The sequence below is a fragment of the Phalacrocorax carbo genome, chromosome 1, assembly GCF_963921805.1.
Source record: "Phalacrocorax carbo chromosome 1, bPhaCar2.1, whole genome shotgun sequence".
In the NCBI taxonomy this organism is placed as follows: domain Eukaryota; kingdom Metazoa; phylum Chordata; class Aves; order Suliformes; family Phalacrocoracidae; genus Phalacrocorax; species Phalacrocorax carbo.
In genome coordinates, this window is record NC_087513.1 from 150,059,958 (window position 1) to 150,083,967 (window position 24,010).

The 24,010-nt window shown below is 41.1% G+C and overlaps 1 long non-coding RNA gene across 1 annotated transcript in view; it reads right to left on the reverse strand.

Moving 5' to 3' along the window:
- Positions 1 to 293: 293 nt before the first annotated feature.
- The window catches only part of LOC135316895 (uncharacterized), a 42,631-nt gene continuing 18,914 nt past the window's right edge, over positions 294 to 24,010 (reverse strand). The window contains exon 3 of the long non-coding RNA XR_010376101.1: positions 294 to 1,987. This is a non-coding gene — a long non-coding RNA (uncharacterized LOC135316895). The remainder of the gene's footprint in view (positions 1,988 to 24,010) is intronic.

Here is a 24,010-nt window from a genome sequence, read left to right on the forward strand (position 1 = left end):
TAATCAATACTTATTGAGAATACTGTGTTTTATTCATTATTTTGCTTACTGACAGATGTGAAAAGAAAAATGAGGCTGTCTGTAAGTTACTTCAATCTTTGACTATGATTTTGGAGTTTTTTTCCCCTGTAGGGACATAAACATATGATTTGGAATGGTCAGTTACAAAACCCATTGTTTAAATCATTAATGTTTTCATGTTTCACCTGTAGTTTTATTTTATTTAAAGAAAACAATATAAGAAACAAATTATTTACCAATACATTCAAATTTGAAGGAAGCTGGAACAAAAATATGTGGGATGCTTACTTGTGTTCTGTAAGGCCTTTGTACTAAGCAATTAGAAAGTCTGAAGCCACTGATTAAGATTTTTTTTAATCAACCACCTATTTAGAAAATGTTTCCAGCAATTTCTTACATCATTTATTTATTTTATGAAAACTAGAACAGGAATTTATCTGATCTTGCAGTTTGTTCTTTACTTCAGGCTATAATCTGGAATGACATTCATTTATCTTCTTTGGAAGTTTACTTAAAAGGAAACAAACTGAACTTTCAGGAAATGGCATGACAGTTCTTCGTGAGGGCAAAAGTAAAACAAATCTATTTTGGAGATGCAGCTTAAGGCACTGTAATTAGTTACTGGAATAGAATTAATGGCTTGTCACTAAAAAGCCAATTCTCTGGCTGGAACATCTGGCTAGGATATGACAATTGTCTGCTACAGACTTTATGTTGGTGTCACATTATGTGATAAGTAATAGGAGAAGGCAAAATCTCTACGAGAATGAAGATCTAGTCTTATGGTCCTGTTTCTACCAACAAGAAGTATGGGAAGAAAGCCACACAATGTATTTTTTGTCCAGTTTATAAGTATCTTGGATGATATCTACATTTTCTTCTTACTGTTTTTATGAGACTATATAAACTATTAAACCCAAATGTATCCTGCAGTCCTGTTTTTGTTTTCATTACACTTTCCTATGCACTTCCAAGAACATTAGCGCAATTCAAGTTTTACTTGCTGCTCAAACGAGCAGTTATAGGGTGTGTTTTCAGTGTTTTCAAGTCCATGGTCTTGATTTGAAATAAAGTTGTAAAATCCCAGAATTGTTTTGCTCAGTATATGCAGTTACCCCACATTTCAGCCACTTTTTCAAGAGTTTCCCAAATTAAGCAAAAGCAAATATTGCTGTATTGTACACTGTGCTCATTACTAGAAATAAAGCTTCTGTCATTGCAGAAACTTAATTTTTGAATAATTGAATGCCACATTATTTTCCAAGTCTCACTCTTGTGTTCTATTTGTGCATTATGTGTGGTAATCCTTTAAGTGAAGCTTTCCCTGTTAGTTAATATGCTAACCTTTCAGAAAGCCAGACTCAGCAATGAAAAACAAAAGAAGAAAGAGAAAGTAATCCCGATGAAAGGATGCTGTTAGTCACAGAATACATGTTTTTCTTTTCTTTTCTTTTTACTGAACCAAAGCAGTCCTTAAAGCTATCCAGATGCTATAGTTTCAGAGGAGTGCCAAAGTAGAAAACACAAAAGTACTCTAATTGTCCCAGAATGATTAAATTCAGAAGAGGCAGTGTATGCACCAGTTGAGTTAATTATTTTTTTTTAAACACAAGCAGGTCAAACTCTGAAGCATACCAAGCCATGCTTGTGTATTCTTGGTTTTCCTTAAGTAACTGCAGCACAGTTATAAATTCATTCTAGTTGTGCTTTCTGCTTGGTAGCATGCCAAAAGGTCTCCTCTTCATCCACTCTGCAACGTTCCCATTTCTTTTTGTTCTGCCTCAGTACCTTCAGAACTTGCCATCTAGGTACACGCACATCAGCAGATGCATATGACTACAGCCTTTACAGAAAATCTTCTGTCTCCGAGGTAAAAATAGAACAGATTGATGGGGTCAGTATTAAACTGGCTCCCTCTAATGAGTTAAAGACTCCCATCTGTTCCATATAGTAATGTGGTTGAAGCCTGCAAGGAGGAGAAAAAAAAGATCAATACAAATTTACGGGCTCTTCATAAGCATTAAATTAAGAGCAAGAGAAACGCAGGGTTGTGTGGAAGGGATGCTCATGATCCTCTGAGGCTTATAAAGCTAACTGAGCACAAAATGATATAATTATGGTGTTAAATAAGACTTCTAGGGTAAAGTTCCTAGACGATAAAAAAAGATGCTTGCTACAGCCTTGACAATTACAATTAAAGAAGCCTTTCCTAAAGGAAGTCTGCAACTTCAGCCCATCTGTTTGGGATCATCTACCCCCTCACTCTCTCCCTCTTTCTGTCTTTCCAGATCCTCATATTAATCCTCAGCATTTCCAAATCTCCCATCTAATTCCTTACCCCTGTATGTTTCCCCAGATCTTTACTTCCTCAAGATTCAGTGCTCCAGCTGAAATCTATTCAGTGGAGCTGGCCACCACACAGCACTGCTGCTTCTCTAAATTCACTGTGGCTAAACTTCTCCTCTTGGCCATCCCTTCAGCATCAGCCATTTGCTCCCTCATGACTTCCCATCAACTGGCAGAGCCAGCTCCCTTTTTTCCTCTGCTCCTTTTTCCTCTTTATATGAATACTGTGTCTGATGCTCTTCATGCTTCATTAGCCTCCATTCTCACCCTTTTTGTCCCATTCCTTCCACGTTAGGCCTTACCCATAAACACAACAAACATCTCTAGAACCTGCTTGTACATTACACCTTCCTGTAGAAATCCCAGTCCCCTGCTGCAATTTCAGTTCTGCCATCTTCATAGCTAAATGAATCTATGCCACCAATTTTGTGTTGGTGAACCTGTTGAAGCTGAACCAACACTTCCAGTGGTTCAGTTCTCTACCTTTGGGCTGCTCCTCAGGTCCATTCTTTCTTTTCCTGCCATTTCCCTCTCTGTATAGACAAGGTCCCAAATTTCTCCCATCTAACCTCCCTTGAACTTACCCCTTACTAATCTCTCTGATTTCTCAGTCATGTCTGGTTTCTTCTATTTAGACTGTTCTTCTATTTAGACACATATCTGCGTAATGTGAGCAAATGTCACTCCAATCTTCAAAAAGGGCAAGAAGGAGGACCTGGGAAACTATAGGCCAGTCAGCCTCACCTCCATCCCTGGAAACGTGATGGAGCAGTTCATCACGGAGGTCATCTCCAGGCATGTAGAGGACAAGAAGGCTACCAGAACATGGATTCACCATGCCTGACCAATTTGATAGGCCTGCTACGATAGCATGACTGGCTGGGTTGACAAAGTGAGAGCAGTGGATGTTGTCTATCTTGACTTCAGTAAGGCATTCAACACTGGCTCCCATAACATCCTCACAGACAAGCTAAGGAAGTGTGGGTTGGATGAAAGGGCAGTGAGGTGGATTGAGAACTGGCTCAACAACAGAACTCAGAGGGTCGTGATCAATGGAGCAGAGTCTGGATGGAGGCCTGTCACTAGTGGTGTTCCCCAGGGGTCAGTGCTGGGTCCAGTCCTGTTCAACATATTCATCAATGACCTGGATGAAGGGATAGAGTGTAACCTCAGCAGTTCACGATGATACCAAGCTGGGAGGAGTGGCTGATACTCCAGAAGGCTGTGCTGCCATCCAAAAAGACCTGGACAGGCTGGAGAGCTGGGCCGAGGGGAACCTCATGAAATTCAACAAGAGCAAGTGCATGGTCCTGCACCTGGGAGGAATAACCCCACGCACCAGTACTGGTTGGAGGCTGACCTGCTGGAAAGCAGCTCTGTTGAGAAGGAGCTGGGAGTGCTGGTGGACAGCAAGCTGACCATGAGCCAACAATGTGCCCTTGTGGCCAAGAAGGCCAACGGTATTCTGGGTTGTATTAAAAGGAGTGTGGGCAGCAGATTGAGAGAGGTTATCCTCCCCCTCTACTCTGCCCTACTGAGGCAACATTTGGAGTACTGTGTTCAGTTCTGGGCCTCCCAGTTTAAGAAGGACAGGGAACTGCTCAAGCAAGTCCAGCAGAGAGCTACCAAGATCACAAAATCACAGAATCACAGAATCCCAGGTTGGAAGGGACCTCAGGGATCATCCAGTCCGACCTTTCTAGGGAGAGCACAGGCTAGACAAGATGGCCCAGCACCCTGTCCAGACGACTCCAGAAAGTGTCCAACGTGGCTGAGTCAACCACTTCCCTGGGGAGATTATTCCAATGGTGACTGTCCTCACTGTGAAAAATTTCCCTCTCGTGTCCAATCGGAATCTCCCCAAGAGCAACTTGTGTCCATTCCCCCTTGTCCTCTCCATGGGACTCCTTGTAAAAAGGGAGTCTCCATCTTCTTTGTAGCTGCCCCTTAAGTACTGGTACATGGGGATGAGATCCCCTCTAAGCCTCCTTTTCTCAAGGCTGAACAAACCCAGCTCTCCCAGCCTATCCTCCTATGGCAGGCTTCCCTGTCCTCTGATCATCTTGGTGGCCCTTCTCTGGACCCCTTCCAGCCTATCCACATCCTTTTTGTAGAGCGGGGACCAGAACTGTACACAGTACTCCAGGTGTGGCCTGGCAAGCGCTGAGTAGAGTGGGGTAATGACTTCTTTCTCTCTGCTGGCGATGCCCTTTTTGATGCAACCCAGCACTGTGTTGGCCTTCTTGGCCGCAGCAGCACCCTGTTCGCTCATGTTGAGCTTCCTGCCCACCAGGACCCCCAGGTCCCTTTCCAGAGAGCTGCTCCCCAGCCAGGTGGATCCCAGTCTGTGCTGCACTCCCGGATTATGTTTTCCCAGGTGCATGACCTTACACTTGTCCTTGTTGAGCTCCATAAGGTTCTTGCTGGCCCAGGCTTCCAGCCTATCCAGATCTACCTGCAGAGCAGCTCCCCCTTCTGGAGTGTCTACTTCCCCACTCAATTTGGTGTCATCCACAAACTTCATCAGGCTACACTTGATGCCGGTATCCAGATCACTTATAAAGATGTTGAATAACACTGGGCCCAATATCGATCCCTGGGGTACACCACTAGTGACAGGTTGCCAGTTTGAGGAAGAGCTATTTACCACCACCCTTTGGGTGCAGCCTGTCAGCCAGTTCCCCACCCACTGCACAGACCTCTTGTCTAGGCCATAACACATCAATTTCTCCAGGAGGAGGCCATGGGGAACCATATCAAAGGCCTTGGAGAAGTCCAGGTAGACAATGTCCACCGCCCGCCCCATGTCAACCAGGCAAATAACTTTGTCATAGAAGCTCACCAGGTTAGTCAAGCACGATCTGCCTTTAGTGAAGCCATGTTGGCTTTTCCCAATCATGTGCTGCAATTGACTTGTGATGGCCCCAGGAGGATTCGTTCCATAACTTTCCCAGGGACTGAAGTAAGGCTGATGGGCCTATAGTTACCCGGATCCTCCCTCGAGCCCTTCTTGTAGATAGGGGTAACATTTGCCTTCCTCCAGTCCTCAGGGACATCCCCTGTTCTCGATGACTTCTCAAAGATTATGGAGAGCGGCCTTGCAATGATGTCAGCAAGCTCTCAACACCCTCGGGTGGATGGTTTCAGGGCCCATTGATTTGTGGGGGTCAAGCTCCTGTAGTAGTTCATATACTAACTCTTCCTTCACCGATGGTGGGTCGTTGTTTGGTTCAATTGGCAATTTCGTTCCCAAATCCTGGGACTCTACAGTGCTGGTAAAGACCGAGGTGAAGAAGGTGTTGAGGACCTCTGCTTTTTCTGCATCAATCAAGATGATTGATCAAGATGATCAAGATGATATGGGGACTGGAGCATCTCCCTTAGGAGGAAAGGCTGAGAGACTTGGGTTTGTTTAGCCCGGAGAAGGCTGAGGGGGGATCTTATTAATACTTATAAATATCCAAAGTGTGGGTGTCAGGATGATGGGACTGGACTCTTTTCAGTGGTGCCCAACGACAGGCCAAGGGGCAATGGGCACAAGTTGGAACACAGGAAGTTCCACCTCAATATGAGAAAAAACCCCTTCCCTGTGAGGGTGCCAGCGCAGTGGCACAGGCTGCCCAGGGAGGGTGTGGAGTCTCCTTCTCTGGAGACATTCAAACCCCGCCCGGACGCGTTCCTGTGCCCCCTGCTCTGGGTGTGCCTGCTCAAGCAGGGAGGTTGGACAAGATGATCTCCAGACATCCCTTCCAACCCCTGCCATTCTGTGATTCTCTGCTTTTGTGATATCTCAGTCCCACCCCTCCATTAAGCTATTAGTGTGTTCCTTTCTCATTCTTTTTCCCTTTTCTGCTTCGATCGCTAAACTGAGTAGAGGCATAATCTTTAATAACCACCTTGGTTCGCCTCTCCTCTCTCCAGTCTGACTCCTATGCCTTTGAACAGTTGTTGGCTGCAGTGATTACTGGTTTTCAGACGCAAAGGTCTGCCATTTTCTCCTTTGGGCCTTTAAGTATCTTTTGCAAAGATACTTGTAAAGTCATAAAGATTTACTCTCTCCTCCAGCTGTTAAGTAAGACAGTTCCTTCTGCGCTGCAAAGTACGAATGTTACTTATTGAATCTATTGGCATGTAAAAAATTACCAAGCAAACAAACTAAAAATGTTTTGATTCCTACTGAATCAAACCAAAACATAGGCAAGCAGTCATGCTGGCCCAGATTTCCCCATATTCATGGCCCTGCTCTTCCCTATTTTATCCAAGCCCAGGAACCAAGGTTCTATCTGGTCTGGTGGTTCTCCTACACACCAGCCACAGAGCCTTTCTGTTCATCCAGTGGATCTTGCAGAGGGTCTTCAGCAAAGTGGCCTGTTTCCACAGGTGAAGGGTTGATGATGCCATGACCTAGCTTAAAATTATAATTGTAACTTCTCCTAGAAGATAGGACACATAGGTCTGAACCTTCTCAGGCCTGAAGGGGAATTGCTCAAAAGGCAGAAATCCTCCCATTTCTTGACAAATGGTCCAATCACAGGAAGGTAATTAAAAAGGAACACCATACCTACTCCCTGTATATTAAAAAAAAAAAAAATTGTAGTCATGGCTGCATTTTACAAAAAGCCTGTGGGAACATGCCATGAGTTTAATAAACTGGCTTATCAGATCAAGACCTTTGGAGGATTATACACAGAAGAATGAACCTTTTCCAGCTCCCAGCTCGTCTCCTGTGAAGTCTCTGTCCTGCTGAGCCCAGGCTGTCATGCAGATGTGCAGAAGGAGAATTGCCAGGCTGCATAGCAGCCGTGGCAGCTCACAATGCCCCCATGCTAGGTAGTGGAGCAAGATTTTCAGGATCTAAATGCCTTCTCAGTCTCCCTCTACTCAGCAAACAAGTATGCTGTCCTGCAACAGTCTTCCTTGGCAATGAGTCAGGAGTACTTCTATGGATATAGCTTCAAGTGTTGCTCCTAGCTGTCAGGGGCATGAATAGAATTTTAAATGTTAATACATATAATTAGAATGTTTTCAGGAGTCAGTATTTTCCTTGTTTTAACAAAACTCTACTAACATAAATCTCAACACAGACGACTACATTCTATGTGGAGTCAGCAACAAAATCTTGGAAAACGTCATTGATTTTTGGAGATTATGTAAGTTTAGAGAGGGATTTGATTTTCTGATTCTTAGTAGGTTGCTGAAAAATAGCATCAGCCTTTACTGTAGTCTAATTACATTTGATGCTGAAAAGCAACATACAGATTAAAATCAGCTGTCTGAAAGTGAGCATCTTCTGATTTAAGGAAGTGAGAATAGTGAAATATAGATTACTATAATTCAGTAATGGGAATTTATTACATTACTGACAATAAATGGATTTATATTTTTAACATAGATAACTGGACTTTACTTTGAAATCTGGCAATAAAAGATTAAAGAAGCCATTGTTTTAACTGTGTGTCTGACAACTTGGAATTAGTCCCCTGATCATCTTTGTAGCTCTCCACTGCGAAGATGATCATGGGGCTGGAGCATCTCCTTTATGAGGAAAGGCTGAGAGACTTGGGTTTGTTTAGCCTGGACAAGAGAAGACTGAGGGGGGATCTTATTAATACTTATAAATATCCAAAGTGTGGGTGTCAGGATGATGGGACTAGGCTCTTTTCAATAGTGCCCAATGACAGGACAAGGGGCAATGGGCACAAGTTGGAACACAGGAAGTTCCACCTCAATATGAGAAAAAACCCCTTCCCTGTGAGGGTGCCAGCGCAGTGGCACAGGCTGCCCAGGGAGGGTGTGGAGTCTCCTTCCCTGGAGACATTCAAACCCCGCCCGGACGCGTTCCTGTGCCCCCTGCTCTGGGTGTCCCTGCTCAAGCAGGGAGGTTGGACAAGATGATCTCCAGATGTCCCTTCCAACCCCTACTGTTCTGTGATACTGTTCTGTGAAGACAGCTTCGCTAAATTTAGAACAAAGCAGTGTTTAGTTGCCATTTGTTGCAGTTTCATCCATTTTTAAGTTGGTGTTGCCTACAGAGGTAGTAGAATGTCTTTGGCTTAAGTTGTAACAGAACCTTTTATAAAGGCAGTTCTTGGGCTTCAATGAAATCCATTTCTTTTCCACTTATCTGCTTTGCAAGAGAGTAGTAGGAAGAGTTATCCATTCTTCCAGGTGTTCAGATTGCAGAGAAAAAAATACATACACAGCTCCAATGAGAGCCCTAGAGTCATCTCTGGAACCAGCCTGCATTAACTGTGTAGAAGTCAGAGAGAGAATTCATAGAGAGGGTGGAATAAGTTGCGCAAAACCTCTAAGGTCATGAGGAAAACACCCCTGGTAAGTCTAAGTATTCAGAACTGTTTCACCCTCTCAATGCTCCACATGTGTGAGGTTCAGCCTGGCTAAAGATCACCATCAGTTATATAAGAAGCTTTTTCAATGTTTCCCAGGTGCACACAAATATGCTACGGTTATATGCAGTCTAATGTTTTTCTGCTGCTAAAAGACAATGAATGAATGAGTCCTGGTGACCAGAGGCAGAGGGAACAGTGGAAAGTTTTGTACTGCTTTCCATATGCTGTTGTAAGCCATTTCATGCGCCAGTATTTCCACTAAAAAAAAAATTACTCAGAGCCAAAGGAGATAGCTGCAACTGCAAAACGTAACATCAAAATCAAATTACAAGGTGAACATAATTTGTTTCTGGATATGGGCGTAATTGCTATGTTCTGCTTTACTGGAAAGCTCTTTGAATCAAGGCATCCAGACTCTATATTAAGATATATTTACAACCTTGAGTGAGTTTTGCTGTTCACAGATCTTTGACTAAGTTCAGAAAAGCTTGTCCATGTGTTTACTGGACTCTATAAAAATTAAGAAAGAGCCCTTACAGGGTAACTGTATAGTACGGAGGCAACCCTCCCCCCTCATGGGCAATGGACACTGGCTTTCAGTCTGAGATTAAGTCCAATGCCAGGAAAAATAAGTTCCTGTAACTCTGCTAGTAGGCACAATCAGAATGGGAGATAATTTTCTGAGCACAAACGAGCTTGGGACTACTTTCAGTCTCCTTACAATCCTCCTACATTAATTCTGGTAAAGCTGTTCCCATAGTTGAGATCCTATGTCTGTGGCCCTGTTCAGATCTTAGCTGGGCCAAGCTCAGAGCTAAGACCTTGAGCTGGGTTAGCAGGCTGCACGCTGACACAGCAGAGAAGCTTTGAGTGCTGCATCCAAGAAGGCTTTTCGTGAAAGCACCATAATTCATTCAAACCTGAATTAAAGGTCTTCCTCCTTCCAGGAAGACTGTTTTATATGCATGCACCTACCTCCACATACTGTTATGTTTTAGGAATATTCCAGCTCCTTTTGTTGGGTCTTGTCACCCCACCACAATTAATGAATAATAACAAAGTTGTGAGGTACTGAACAAGCTGTTTTGCATACTAGCTTCAGGAGTTCTGCACAGACTAGCCCAGCCCTTGGCTGCCTGGTCCCCTTGTGCTTCCATCACCTGTGCCTTGTCACTATTCCTTCCCACCAGAGGTGGACTAAGCTCTCTGCACAGTCTTTTCACTACAGTTTACTCCTTTACCCCTTCCCGGCCTCAAGTGGCAGCAACCTTCCTTCACCGCAGCAAGCTGTCAGAGCAGAGCTGGTGAACAAGCAGGGTCATATGGGGAATGTATGGGTGGGTGAGGGGGACAGCTATGCTGATGCAGCAAGTCCCATGCTTCAGGCCAGTTGCAGAGATGGACAGAGTCCTGCTGCCATCCCACTCCACCATGGGGTGAAGCTCCTGCCCGGAAGTTCCTATAGCCCCTCTCACCATCCAAATTAGATCGAGGGTTGGCTGGGACTGAAAAAGGGGAGAGGTTCCTCTCCCCAGTCATGTATCTGAAACTGTACAGAGTCCTTGGCTAAAAGGTCTAATAATACTGAAATACTAACCAGGGTTGTGATAATACCACTTTCAGCACAGTCAATGATGCTGACAGTATCACTCTTCACTAACAGAGAACTTCCTTAAAAGCTCATCAATCTTTGAGCCAGAAGGTACCATTAATCTTTTAGTTTAACCCCTGGAACTAGAACTTCACTTAACTTGTTCCATATTAGCTCTGCACTTTGGCTGAATCGGAATCAAGTATTTCAGGAACACATCCAGCCAGGTTTCTTAAACTTCTAGCAATGAGAAGACACCACATCTACCTTGAATTGCTCCAGAAGATAGGCCATATTCACCATTTAAAATATCTGCACCTTGTTTAAAATCTTGATTTGCCTAGCAAAGATCCCAGTCTTGAGTTTTCTGTTGTTACATTAAAGAGCTGTTGGTTTTCTGAAGCTTTTCCTACATGTAGGTATCTGTAGGCAATGAGGAAATCACATCTGCAGCTTGAATAATTTAGGGTAATTGTGTTCAGGTTTCTACCTGTTTTCCAGGCTACAGCTTAGACTCTTTTAAAACCTTTTCAAATTTTCAGCAGAATTCTCAAAATTAGGACCCTCAGAGCTGAAGTGTTCCAGCAGTTGCACAGATGGCCCTGCCTGTCCTCCTACCTGTGCTTTTGGTTATACCTCCACAAGTCACATTAGCTCTTTGACTAATTATCTCAATGGAAATACCTATCCTGCTAGTTGTGTACCTGTCTCTTAAGGTCTTTCCAATGTCCCATTACAGTGTCCTATGTCAAAAGTGGTACCCACACTCTTCGTTTTAAAATCCACAGTCTTAAATTCAGTTGTCTTCAAAAGCTCATGACTCACATCAACCTACTTTACAAAATAATCCTGCTCACTCTGTATGACTAGCCTGTCCCTGTCTTTATTTACTTATCCAGTAGCATGAGGTCATCTGCAAATTTTGCAAGCAATGATTTTCTACCTTCTCCCAGTTGAATTGACATAGTTATTAAGGATGCCTTTAATTTACTCACAATGTACATGTAGTCTCCTGTGAGATAAAGGTTCTGGATCTTAGTCAAAGGAGAAACACAGAAATAACTCTACTGGTGGTTTGTCTTTCCTTATTAAGAGTGTCTCTTCCAGTTATTCTTGCCAGACATATCATCTTGAGCCCAAATTGTGATAGAACTCATCTGCAAAATTTGGTAGTTTGGGAACAGCCTCTGAGATAAGATGGATTAACATCGTTCACCTTGGAAGCTAGTCAGGGTATTTATCTATCATCACTGCTGAGTTTTCATTTGATAAGACAAAGCACATTTACAGAGGTGATTTGCAGGAAGAAAGACTGACATCTGCCTATAATCCAAACCAGCATCACGATGTTCAGTGCACAAGAGAGTGGAACGCAGGAGAAAGCACACCCTTTTGCTTTTACTCTGCACAGACCATCCCATTCAGACACTTCAGAACCCTTTAAATTCCCAGTCCTTCCACCTCCCACGCACAACTACTCTACAGCAGTCCCTCATTCAGAAATAGCTTTTTGCCTTCACAGTCAATCTTCTTCCTCTTTGTTTAAAGGAGAAAATGCCAGTTTCAAAGGAGTGGTTTAATTCCATCTTCTTTAAAAAAAATGGAAACCTTTCAGACAGCACAATGGATACAGGGAGAGATTCCTGAGATCCCTTATTCTTTATTGTATTTTTCCAAACACAAATTTATAAAGTATGTGCTTAATTTCAAAGTTGATTGTTCAAGCAGGGCAATTTTAATGTCTCTGTGCCCAGGAAGGGGTCCTGATGAGACTTTCACATGCCTAAAGCAGGAAATATACAGGCAAGTTCAAGGTCAGCTAGTCTGCCTTTGTCATTTTTACTGCTGTGCTCAGGCAGTACACAGGGAGCTTGAAAACCAGTTGAACAGATCAGATCGTTCAGCTCTAGAGGCAACAAGCAATTGTCACCTTTCAGTCCCAGACTCACACAGCTAACCATGCCTCCCATCGAAGGCCCCCAAAAGTGATTAGCCCTTGACAAGCTGCTCTTTCAGTCTACCACCCTGCACATTTGTCCATGGGGCAAGCCAGCCTCTGCTGGTTATCCTGGATGAAACAGAAGCATCTATAACAAACATGGCAATGATTCAGGCCTGCTGTTGCAGAAACACATGGTTCTTTCCCAAAGGGAGAAAACAAGACTCTAGGCTTGTAAAGCAACAATCTGCTTCTCTCATGGGCTTGCAAAAAGAGAAGTAGGGGGAACAAAAGAAACCTCAGCAGATTTTCAGTGCCACTAGGGATAAATCATGACACCCTTTTTTTCTGCTAGAAGAATATATTCTGTACTGTACAGCAGAATCACAGTACACTATTATTAACCATAGAATAAAATCATCTAGTCCACCAACAAACAGCATGGTTCTGCATTTTATTCCCCTTCCCTGAGCTGAAAGTATTCAAAGCATTCTCTTTCCCCCCTGACCAAGTTTTCCATAAATATTCACAAATGGCCTGAGGAAAAATATGAAAAGTTACAGAAATGTTTTAAGTAAATAAAATAGTGAAGTGAATCTTTGTAGTGGGTGGCAGAGAGGTTAGAATGAAGATGGAACACAGAAATTATTAGAATTCTGGCAAATAGAAAGAAATAATTATGATTAAACAGTGAAAAATACTCCCAGTAGCACACATAGTAATAAAACCATTTATAGATTGCTAAGAAAACATTCAAGAATTCAAGAAACACACAAGAAAACATTCCCTGAACTTAATTTTAGGATTCTATCATTTTGTGTGTGCAAAATTTGGATTCTCTGCAGCAAAACCTTAGAGGGAGGAGTGGTCAATCTCTTTCTAGTTGAATGAGGTGTCAAACTACCACATGTTCTTGTAATAAGCTCCTGGGAAAGCAGAAAACACATTTCAAGCTTTCTCTTTTGCAAGAGAAAGAATGGTCCATTCATGGCTGGTAGCTGTCTCTTTTGAAATCTTATATTTAAAGTAAATTATTAATATACATTTTCTTTGTCTTGTAGTTCTGCCCTCCTGACATTCACTATAGATTTCTATTTGGAGCGAGAAGTGGGGTTGCATGTTTTTATTATTATTTTGTCATTTTACACGGTCTTGTCTCTCTGATACATGATAGCTCTGGTCTTCAGTAGTCTTATGTTGCTATCATGCTTCCATCCAGACAGTGCTAGAAAATTGCTGTGTTGTGTATAAGAAAGGGGGTTAAATCTACCCATCACCGTACAGAGCAGGAGACAAAATTTATCATCTGGAGTACAGTCCAGTTGCTAGGACCACTAGCTGTTCTAAAGGTAAAGCCTGTAGCTTCACTCTTGGCACACAACCCTCCATTTCTTCTAGAGGTCAACTTTTTACAAATCACAGTGCGAATTGCTGGAACCCCTTTTGTACATCAAGCATAGGATTCAGCCAGCCAACCTCATCTTCTTGCTTAACTTTGAGAAATCACCAGTGTGGTTGAGAGTACACTGTGTCATTTTTTGCACAGAGATGTGGAAGTAGCTGTTTACAATCTCCCTCTGAAATCACTCAGGTTCCAGCATGAGTTTCCTTCTCAAAGGTGCTGTAGTAATTACGAGTGTTAAAGTTTGAGTTGACACAGAAAAAAAAAAAATCATAAAGTCATTTTTTTCATTTATTAATTTGTCATAGATGAGAACAGCAATAACCCATTCTCTACATACCAAAAAGCTGAGACATTCTTCTCTCAACTACTTTACTATAAAAACATTGAAAGCAAGCTAAAGAAAGGAATGCATACTAACAGAGAATTGTTTCAGTCAGAGATTGTAAAACAAGACAAAATGCCAGATAAACCAGGCCTTGTTCCTCTGTAAGGGCCATAGTTATGCCATTAGCTTTTCCTCAGTACAATTTGTTCAGGGCAATGGGGAGTTCTATGTAGAAAATCAATGGTTCGATCTGGCCCTATGAACACCAGCTAGTGCAGGCACCTACAGCATTCTGGCAGATTCAGGACAAGATGGGTAATATTCTCTCCTTGAAATTTGATCTGTGAAAGCAGAAAAATAACCGAGAGGTGGCATACTTGAAAGAGCACAGTTTTAAGAATTTCATTTTCTAGGATGATTTGAAAATTCAAGTAAATAATTTACTTTGCCCTAGTGTAAACTGATAGCCATGCCCCAGCATAATTTGCATCATCTAAGGCAAAAGATTATCAAGTAAAACAGCAACTTGTGGTGAACATAACCTCCACAGCACAGTTGCGCTGCCTCATAATAATACACCACTAAGGCAGCTCTTTGGGAGCAAAGGCTTCCATGCCAGTGGAGCTAACGGTGGGTCTTCCTAAGGAACTGAGGTAGATCATCATGTGTGCAGGGAAAGACTGCAGGGTAGAAAAGAGAGATGACGGCACTGATTTGGGTGTTTAAGCACAGATTATCTCTCTACTTTTACTGAAAGATGGAAACCCCTGAAGAAGTCACTGATTCCTCTGGGGCACTGTGAGAGCTCTGGACATCACATTGTCTCACAAGCTCCCTGTGTGACATCCTTTGATGTAGTAAATTTCCTTATACTAATAACAAGATGCAGGAAGTGTTCAGTCTCAAACTTATGTTTAGGTGGGAAAGAGGGTGATGTCCCCAGCTCTTGCTTTAGTCAAGCAGATAATAAAGTGTTCACTACTGTGATTGACTTATCATACCTTCCCACAGAGAAGTGCTTATTAAACTGTGATCCTTCCCTTATAGCATATAGACAATAGATGGCCCTCTGCCTATTACATCTTAATTGTCTTAAATGCTCTATATAATCGTTCCAGAATTACTTAAATACAGGCAACGGATTACAACTCTGTAGCCTCTCTCACCCTTCTCTTTCTATTTAATCATTAAACATTTAACACAGTACTTTTCCAATTTAATTTTTAAAAAAAAGGAAAAGGAAAAATGTTATGTTGTTCAAACTGTATAGCATAGTACTGCATAATTTATGTGCTCACATATATCACAGGTTCATCTATAAATGACACACACAATGGCATCTTTCTGGTAATATAAAACTTCAAGATAGGACTCACAATAGAGTCATGGTTTGCAGACATAATAGAAATGCTTAAATGCTTTCCCTTGTGCTCAAAAACCTGCTATAGTCATGCCATGGTGCACAGTGCACCAGCAACGGCACATAGTTTGCAGCCAAATAGAAGTGCTGTGGAGTGCCTGAAACAGCTGCTGTACTCGCTTCTACTCTGGGTAATGGAAGGGGAGTCTTCCAAAATAGCACTGCCCTCCAGGCTCTTGTACGCAGAGGTCAATCCAAAATGCACAAACTTAGGGCCATTGCATCCTTTAATTTGGCCATGTCAGACACTCGCTTGAATACCGCATGGACATATTGCTCAAAATCTGTTGTGAATCTAAACCGTATGTGCTTTAGATGTTCGTGGGAATTTTGTGTGGGAGGAATAAGTAAGAAGTGCAAGATTTGACCCTTTATGGAGTAATGGAGAGTAAATGATCCTAGAGGTCTTTTCCAACCTTAATAATTCTATGATTCTATGAGTCAGCCTATAAAGAACCGATACAACTCCGCATTCAAGGTCACCATAATGAAATTACAGTGTACAGTTGATAAGTAATCAGAAGGCCACTCCAATGTTCATTTGGCACAAGACACTCTCTTATCAAAAGAATCAAACTTTGAGAGCCCAAATGCACTTCTCACATTTCTGTACAGGTCCAGTTTAATCCTCTAAATTGTCCATGTTTGCCCCACAATGGCAAACGTAATCAAACAAATTAAGCTTATTCTCTAATGTAATTTACCAAAAGCTAAGTAACATAATAGCTTCTGTGCTACAAGAGTATCCAAGTACACAGAGTATCTTCCAAACTTTCATGTGACTTTGAGCTACTGTCCTGATGTTAAAAAGGGAAAAAGGAAATTCATACTGACTTGTAAATTAAATAAGAAATGGCACAAAATGCCTAATGCCTGTCTACCTGTAGAAGCCTTTTACTAGACAATATTAATACATATGTAGGTGTATTAAGGCAGAAAATAGACAGGTGGATGGGAAATTTTACAAAGAGGCCTTTCAGTACTAAGTAACTTCAACCTCCTAAAAGTCCTTATTTCTCATGGTGCAAACAAAGGAATTGCCATACCACAGATAACTATTGGCCCATTTAGCACACAGTTTTTAGACAGGCTAAGCTATTTAGATGTACTTTCCTACCACCTGCTGTTATGCTGTGTGCTATTCAAGGCACTGTCCACAGCAGAAGACTACACTTATAGCAGTTGAACACATTGCTTATGCTTCACATCCAGCCTAAACAAGTCACACTGAATTTTCAAGTTATCTGAAGGCAGCATTATGGACAGTGTGATCCACTTTCGCAAGCCCCTGACGTGCTAAAAATTAAATGCTCTCTATAGCAGGGGCCTAAGAAACTGCTCTGTCTCTCTACCCTGCTCCTCAGTACCACCAACGAATGTGTGGAGCATCAAAATCTACATCTAAGCTCCCCTCTTTCCACAGTCAGTGGAAAGAAGCTCAGAACTGTCTCATCTTAGAGACATCTCCTCAGGCTTTTCTCACAAGTGAGCAGTGCCCAGCATGAGGTAGGACTAGCTGACTTCCAGAAGTCCCTTCCAACCCAGATTTTCTGATTCCATCTAAAAACCAAGTGCCTGTTTCTCATGACCAAGCATTTTGCTCCAGAAATGCATGGTGACTTACTGCAGCTCCACAGCCAGCACTAACAAAAGATGTGATGTCCTGATAAGAAAATGAGATAAAACCCTTTTTTTTTTCCTGCTAGTAGGAGGCATTAAGTCTCTCACAGTGGTCAAGAGCTGATTTTTTTCCATCTGTTGTGGGACATCACACACAAAAACACCTAGTTCTGCAGAAGGCTTTCTATATTGTGGCAACACTCTTCTAGACTGGACATTTAATAGGGAGCAAGGGGAAAGACAGGAACATTGAAGTTACATGCACATGGTGGTTATTTTCTTTGGAAGTGACAGATCTCTTTTCCTGCGTAGGAGTTGTAATAATTAAGTCTGCAGATTTGGACTAAAACTGCATAAGGTAAACATCTGCCTGATTTACGCTTCTGATATCTAAGAGGCATGATTTACCTCACCTAAACCTTACCTATGTAAGTCTAAGTAAGCCATCTTCAGCTCCTTATATTTTAAGTAACAAGAAAGAGGCACATGGAAACGGTGTCTTATCACACATACTCCACTTACTTGCCTTGTTTGAAAATGAGTGTTCCCTCAAGATTTTTGTTTTTTTCCATTTACAGTAGCCAGAGCTTCCTCAGGTAGTGAAGAGATTAAGAAAAATCTATGCATCTAAAATTAGTAGGAAGGAAGCCCAGCTGATGAGCCTGAAGGTGTCCTGCACAAATTAACCGATACAGCAGATGCAGTAACTGTAAAAGTAAGTGCCTTCATTGTGAAGGCTATTACAAAAAGAACAAATCCCCTCTTCAAGTGAATATGAAGATAGTAATGTTTTACTTCTGTCTTAGGTAATAGTTCTACATCCAGATATGAAAAGAATAAGATTAGTTACTTAAAAAAAAACCCTAGCTTTTACTAGAGACTGCGTGTTTATGTCTCAACTTAGCATCGGCTATCAAGTTGTTCCCCAGAACCTGTTTATATAATAAAATGGAATTTGTTGCGGTAATACTGCTTTGACTTTCCATGTTGGCACTTCATTGCAGCAAAATGACACTTCATTTTCACTGATGTCTATAAGGATGGCAATGAAACAAACAAACCAACAGTCTGATGTTGGACTTAAGTCACAAATGTGCATATGTCTCAAATGCAAATGCACTTTACCCCTGTGACATTTTTGTCTGGAGAAGTCTTGGGGGAAACCTAATAGCAACTTTCCAAGAGCTAGGAGAAGATAACTGAGAAGACAGAGTCAGGGTCTTTAATGAGGTGCACTGTGGAAGAACAATAGACAGTAGTCACAAATAGACACAGAGGAGGATCAAAGGCAAAAAAGTGTTTCATAACGAGGAAAACTAGCACTGGGACAGGGTGCCCAGCAAGACTGTGGGGTTTCCAGCTTTGGTGGTTTCTGAGATCCAACTTTATACAAAATTCTGAGCTACCCCATCTGAATTTAGTGTTGGTCCTGTTTTGAGTAGGAGGTTAACTTGGAGACTTCCTGAGGTCTCCTCCAACCAGAATGGTTCTGTGACTCTACAGTCACACACCTTACATCACATTTCAAAAAATATCCTCATTTATATGAGACCCCAACCAACTACAGTGACATTTCTAGCTTTTGGTCTCCACAGAATACAATGTATGAATGCCCTGATGAAATTCACACACAGATAGAAGTGTTTTCTGGCTGACCAATATCTGAAACCATGTATTCCCTTTCTGTGTTAGAAGAATTGCTCTTATGAAGGATCCAAAATAAGTCACAGAATTTATTATTATATTTATAAACATGTTATGTCTTTTTTTCTGCTAAAATGAAGAAGAAAACTATTGCTTCCACAACGAAATTGCTCTTCCTTGAAAGGGAAAATCCTGTATAAAATAAAGCCTGCTCTGGAACCCAGTTAACTTAATGATAAAAATGCCTTCACTCCATGAGGAAATGATTAAAGGAAAGCAGCAGACTTTCTGTTGCTTTTATTGATTTGGGGCTTTGCTGTGCACTGTCTAGCTTGCACACAGAGGCAGCTTTTGACTTTATCTTTTCTCTGTGCTAATCTAGTGGAAGCCATCGTACAAATTAGAATGGAGCTCCTTTAGATTAAGATTCATAGTTATGGGCTTTGTCAGTGTCTTCAAGTAATTTAATAAAGCAGTGTATCTGTCGAGTTGAATGGATATTGTTCAGATAAGGGAAGTTCAGTTTTTGAAGAGGCAGCTGACTAATTTCTTCAGCAAAGACCACATGTTGCATGGAAAAAAGAAAGTAAAATTCATAAATGTTTCAGGAAGTCAAAATTAGAGAAGAGATGTGAGAGGGCGTTACTGTGAGGGAAGTTTATTTTGTATTCCATTTCTTTAAGAAGGCATCAGTCTGGTAATTGAATGATATACTTCATTTTGTTTCTTTCTTTTTTTTTTTTTTAATCTGTCTCTTCCAGTTACCTGAAAGCATAAAATATTTTCTTTGTATTGTGTTACTGGCAGCAGAGTGGAAAGCAGGATAGATGGAGCAGCTGCACTATCAGTAAGCATAGTTCATGGGAAGCTTTGCTACACCAAGACTGGCCCAAGGACAGAGTCAGCCTTGGAGGCCTGGCCTTCCAATAGTAGAATTTTGACATTTCAACCCTCCACCCTTTTGGTAAGGTACAATGCAGAAAATTCTGTCAAAGGTCTATGGAAGATGCCTACTCACATGCACAGCTGCGTCTTTGTTAATCAAGATTTTGGTTTCATTATGTTAACCCCATTGGTTCAGAAAACTAAACAGTCTAAAAAATGTCCATATTACCACAGTTATTATGGGCCCTGCAAATAAAACATTTAAGTCAAAATAGGGGATGGAAACAAAACTAACCATAGTTTGTGGGCAAAGGCATTGTAAATGCAGTAGTAATAATTTAAACCACTCACTCAGTGCAATCCTTGCAGTGTATTTGGATGACTACTTCATTTAAAGCAATCAAAAGTTTTGACTGCTTAGGCTGCTTATCAACAGTTATCTAAAGTGTTTTGTAGATTCATGAAGGGGGAAAACAAATGACACTGTGTTAGAGAACTGACTCCTTGTATTTTTGGTGCCAGGTCATGAAGTTTCCAAATATTTATATTTTCATTTTGCTTTACACACTCTTTTTAAGAACCACGCCCATGCCTCTCCATCCAGGGGGCCAGGAAAGCTCATGGCTCAGAGTCTGGGAATTATTAGTCTTTTACCTTGGTGCCTCTGGTTTTCTTCTTCATAAATCTGAAACAACAATGCCACAATTTTTCTGAAACATTTTTAATGATGCTACAGGCCATGTACTCTATCCTGGCGCCACTGAAGTCGATGCTCTAACATTTAAGTTCACTGGCAGAGTCTATTATTTCAGGTGGGTCTGTTCACAAGCTGTAGGTGAGTGTCTGTTAGGGCAGCATATCCATCACGCAAATATTCTAGAGTAAATGTAATGGGCAGCAGCCAGTGTTTTCTTGTACTTACGTACTCAGGTTGCACACATTCTGTTGTTGCTGGCTTTAAACCCTAGGAAAAAAAGTTTTTCTAGAAAGTTTTGCCAAATATTTAATCACTTTCTAGGCTATGATGTAGTTTCAGCACCGGTGCTCAGCAAAACTTTTTCAGCAATTAAAAGGATCTTGCATAATCACCGCTGAATAGGTATTATTATATTCTTTTATATCCACTGAGGTTCCATAAAGTACTGTGCCATGTCACACAACTTTGTTTTAGACAAACGAAAGTTCACTGTTCTGATTTTAATAATGTATGGTGTTTAGTGACTTATCGTAAATTAAGATGAGTTTGCCTCTGTCATGCTAGAACAAATATAAAGAATGACATTGCTCAGCATTTATCACCATAAGAAATTTTATACTTGATAGAAACTATTTTGATAATGACTCATTGTGCTAATTTAATTATTAATTATTCCCTCTTCCTTTTACGGGAAGGAAATGTCAGCTTTCTGGCTATCAGCAGACAGATAATAAATCTTCGCAATAATTCTAACAGGAACAACACGCTTAAAACCTTGGCTAGCATTTCTAAGTGGAAAACTGGACAGACAAAGTCGTATCAGCCACCTCTGCAGAGGTCCAAGAAGAACCTGCACTTCCTCTTTGTTCCATTGGTTTTTGGTAATAAATCAGCATGCTTGAAAATTAGGCCTTTTGTACGCAAGTATCATCTCAGGGCAGATATAAAAGACTGATTTTAGGAATATAGTTATAGCAAGCATTATCAGGTTTTTCTCCTCTCACTGGAAGACAAGTTCCTGTCTGAACAATCCCAAGCAGCTCTAGGCTGCAGGTCTTTGGAGTCTTGGATGACATCTTGGTTGTTCACCCTTGGAAAACAGGCTAGATATGCTACAATTCTTCAAACTGGAAAATGGAGCTCGGGGAGGGGGGGTCAGATGGGCCAAAAAGCCATGAAAATAATGGAAAAATGAATAGCAAACAATTTTTTCCTATCGCTTTCCATAAAAGAACCATGAAGTACTCATTAGGTATTCAGGTAGGAGGTGTCAAACTGAGAGATTTGTTACCTTTTGGCACAATATATAACTGTATTTTGAATGCCATAGAAGCTTAAAAGGGGGTCAAAACTGGTTGAATGAATTCAGGGAAGATTAATCCACTGAGAGATTTTAAATATAAATGACCTTCAGGCGAAGAAGTCCCACTCTACCTATGCTCAGAATCTGGAAGGGCATACTACAAGAAAGCTTGCTGTTTCCCGTCACATTTCCCAAGCATTAGCAACTGAATATGATGGTGGAGATTGAATAATGCATATTTAGTCTGACCTAATTCTTTTACTCAATCTTGAGATCAAGAAAGGAAAAAAAGGAAAAATGACTAAACCAATGAAACTGCTGGTAGTCTCAGCCCCCAATGCTCAGTGACCTTCTCACTGCCCTCAACTCTGTCCTGGTTTGTATGCACTATTTTTTCATCTGAAATTTTGCAAAATGCTTCAGAATTAAATGCAATTACTTTAAAAGGATCAATAATGTTGTAAGACATCTCAGAGTGCAGAATGTGCCTAAAATAAATTCTTAACTTCTTTTTTTGGAGGGAAAGAGATTTGGAATAGGCTTGCATGTATATTCAGAAAATATTAAAGACGTCCCTGAATCAGATTAAGTGCAAGCATTTTGGGTCCTAATATCTTGGCATGCTGCCAGATAGCAATCTTAGTGATTGAATCATTTTCTATAGGGAGACTTTCTTCAGATAATGCCCAAGTGAGTCATGAGACCTAATTCCATTAAAAAGAGCCATGAGGGCCACAATCTTAATTACATTTATGCTACTAAGCAGAGGAATACTTAATGGAAGAGGACAAGAATAACTCATTTTGAGCCCCTTCCAATGGAACCAGAATAGAAGTAGCATTGTCCACGCCTGAATGTATAAATTTATCTCTGTGCAACCTTCCAGTTACGAGATCTGTAAGCACTGGAATGGTCACGATACCATTAGTGCGACTAGAAACATGGGGTGAGGGGTGTGGAAGATGCTAGAAGCGACGGTCTGGCACTTTCCAGAGTTTGTAACCTCTGCCTATCTCGCTCTGAGTGAAATTCTCTTAGATAAGTTCACATGACAAGATAAAACAATTTAATAACTGCTAAGTCTAGATAAACATAGACTCAGGCACCACTTCCATTATTCATACAGGCAGAATCCACATTTTCCTGTATTAATCAAACAGTGGGCTTGTTTTCTATGTCAGCTGGATGTAAGAGAGATGGGGTTTTACTCACACAATGTAAGCAAGGGAAGAATTGTATTCTAGACCCTGTTAAAATACAATTGTTTAGACGAGCTGCCTCATATTTTCACGGTTTCTCAAAGACACTGTCTAAACAGGTATTCAGAGATCGGTATTTTTTGAAATAAAAATAAAAATACCTTTCCTAAGACTTTTCCTAGCTTTTCTATTATGGCCCAAACAGGAGGTTAATTTGCATATTTTTAAATCATCAAATCTATATTCTGGGTTTCTTGAGTTTCATATATGACAGGCAAATTTAATTCTGCAGCCCTCATCTTTTGTTTTCCTTTGTGAGTACCCCAGAAAACCATAACAAATGCCACTGACACAATATACACCACACGTGGATAAAACCTCTGTAACCTATCTGTTTGCTGGGATGACACATACAAAGCAGCAAGTCAAACTGCCTGGCACGTAGCGCGGGAGCTCTGCTCCATCTGCATCAGCAAGCAGCACAGCACAGCACCAGGGTTGTAGAGAGGGAGCTGAGGAGCCCCTGCCCACATCTTGTGTGTGTCAGGGGGTTACTATGGGCTGCTGCAGCTCCAGGACCCAAAAGCCCATGAGCAGCCAGAGCTCACGGGGTGTGACATGCCAGCAAAATAACTGCAGCACTAGTAGTTCCCTTGGAAAGTGATGACATGAGGGACAAATGTTCAGTTAGCACTTCCATTAGTCAAGAAATGAATATATTAATCTCTAAACTCCTCAACTACAATGTTTAACATAATTCCTTTACTGCTTGTTTCTGCAACTAATTAAAAAATAATCATCATTAAAATTGGATAAAATGTATTTAATTTACTACTTCTCATCTGGTCTTGACTGAAAAGGAGGTTTAATGCCTTGACATAACTAAATTGGTTGTAAGTTCCAGACTGCTGAAGCAAGCCTCCTATAACAAGATGATCTGTCTTCAAGTCATTTTTGTCTTGACAGTTGCAGACAATGATTTCATCAAGCCTAGCACAAAAATGCCCTGTTTTCTTCCCAAATGAATCCTAATCTTGTAATCCAGGAGAAAAAATGAAGCGTGAAAAGGTGACACTTCAATCAGTGAATTTTAAAAGGCTTCAACATACAAGGTCTAATTTGTTTCAAAGCAATTAAATTGTAAGAAAACATGAGAAATAATGAAATAGAGATTGTTACTTAAGTCATTCATGTCTTCTTAAAAATCTTCTTTAGCAACAAACTATTTACCAAAATTTTCCTCAAACCAGATTTAAGTTCTACAT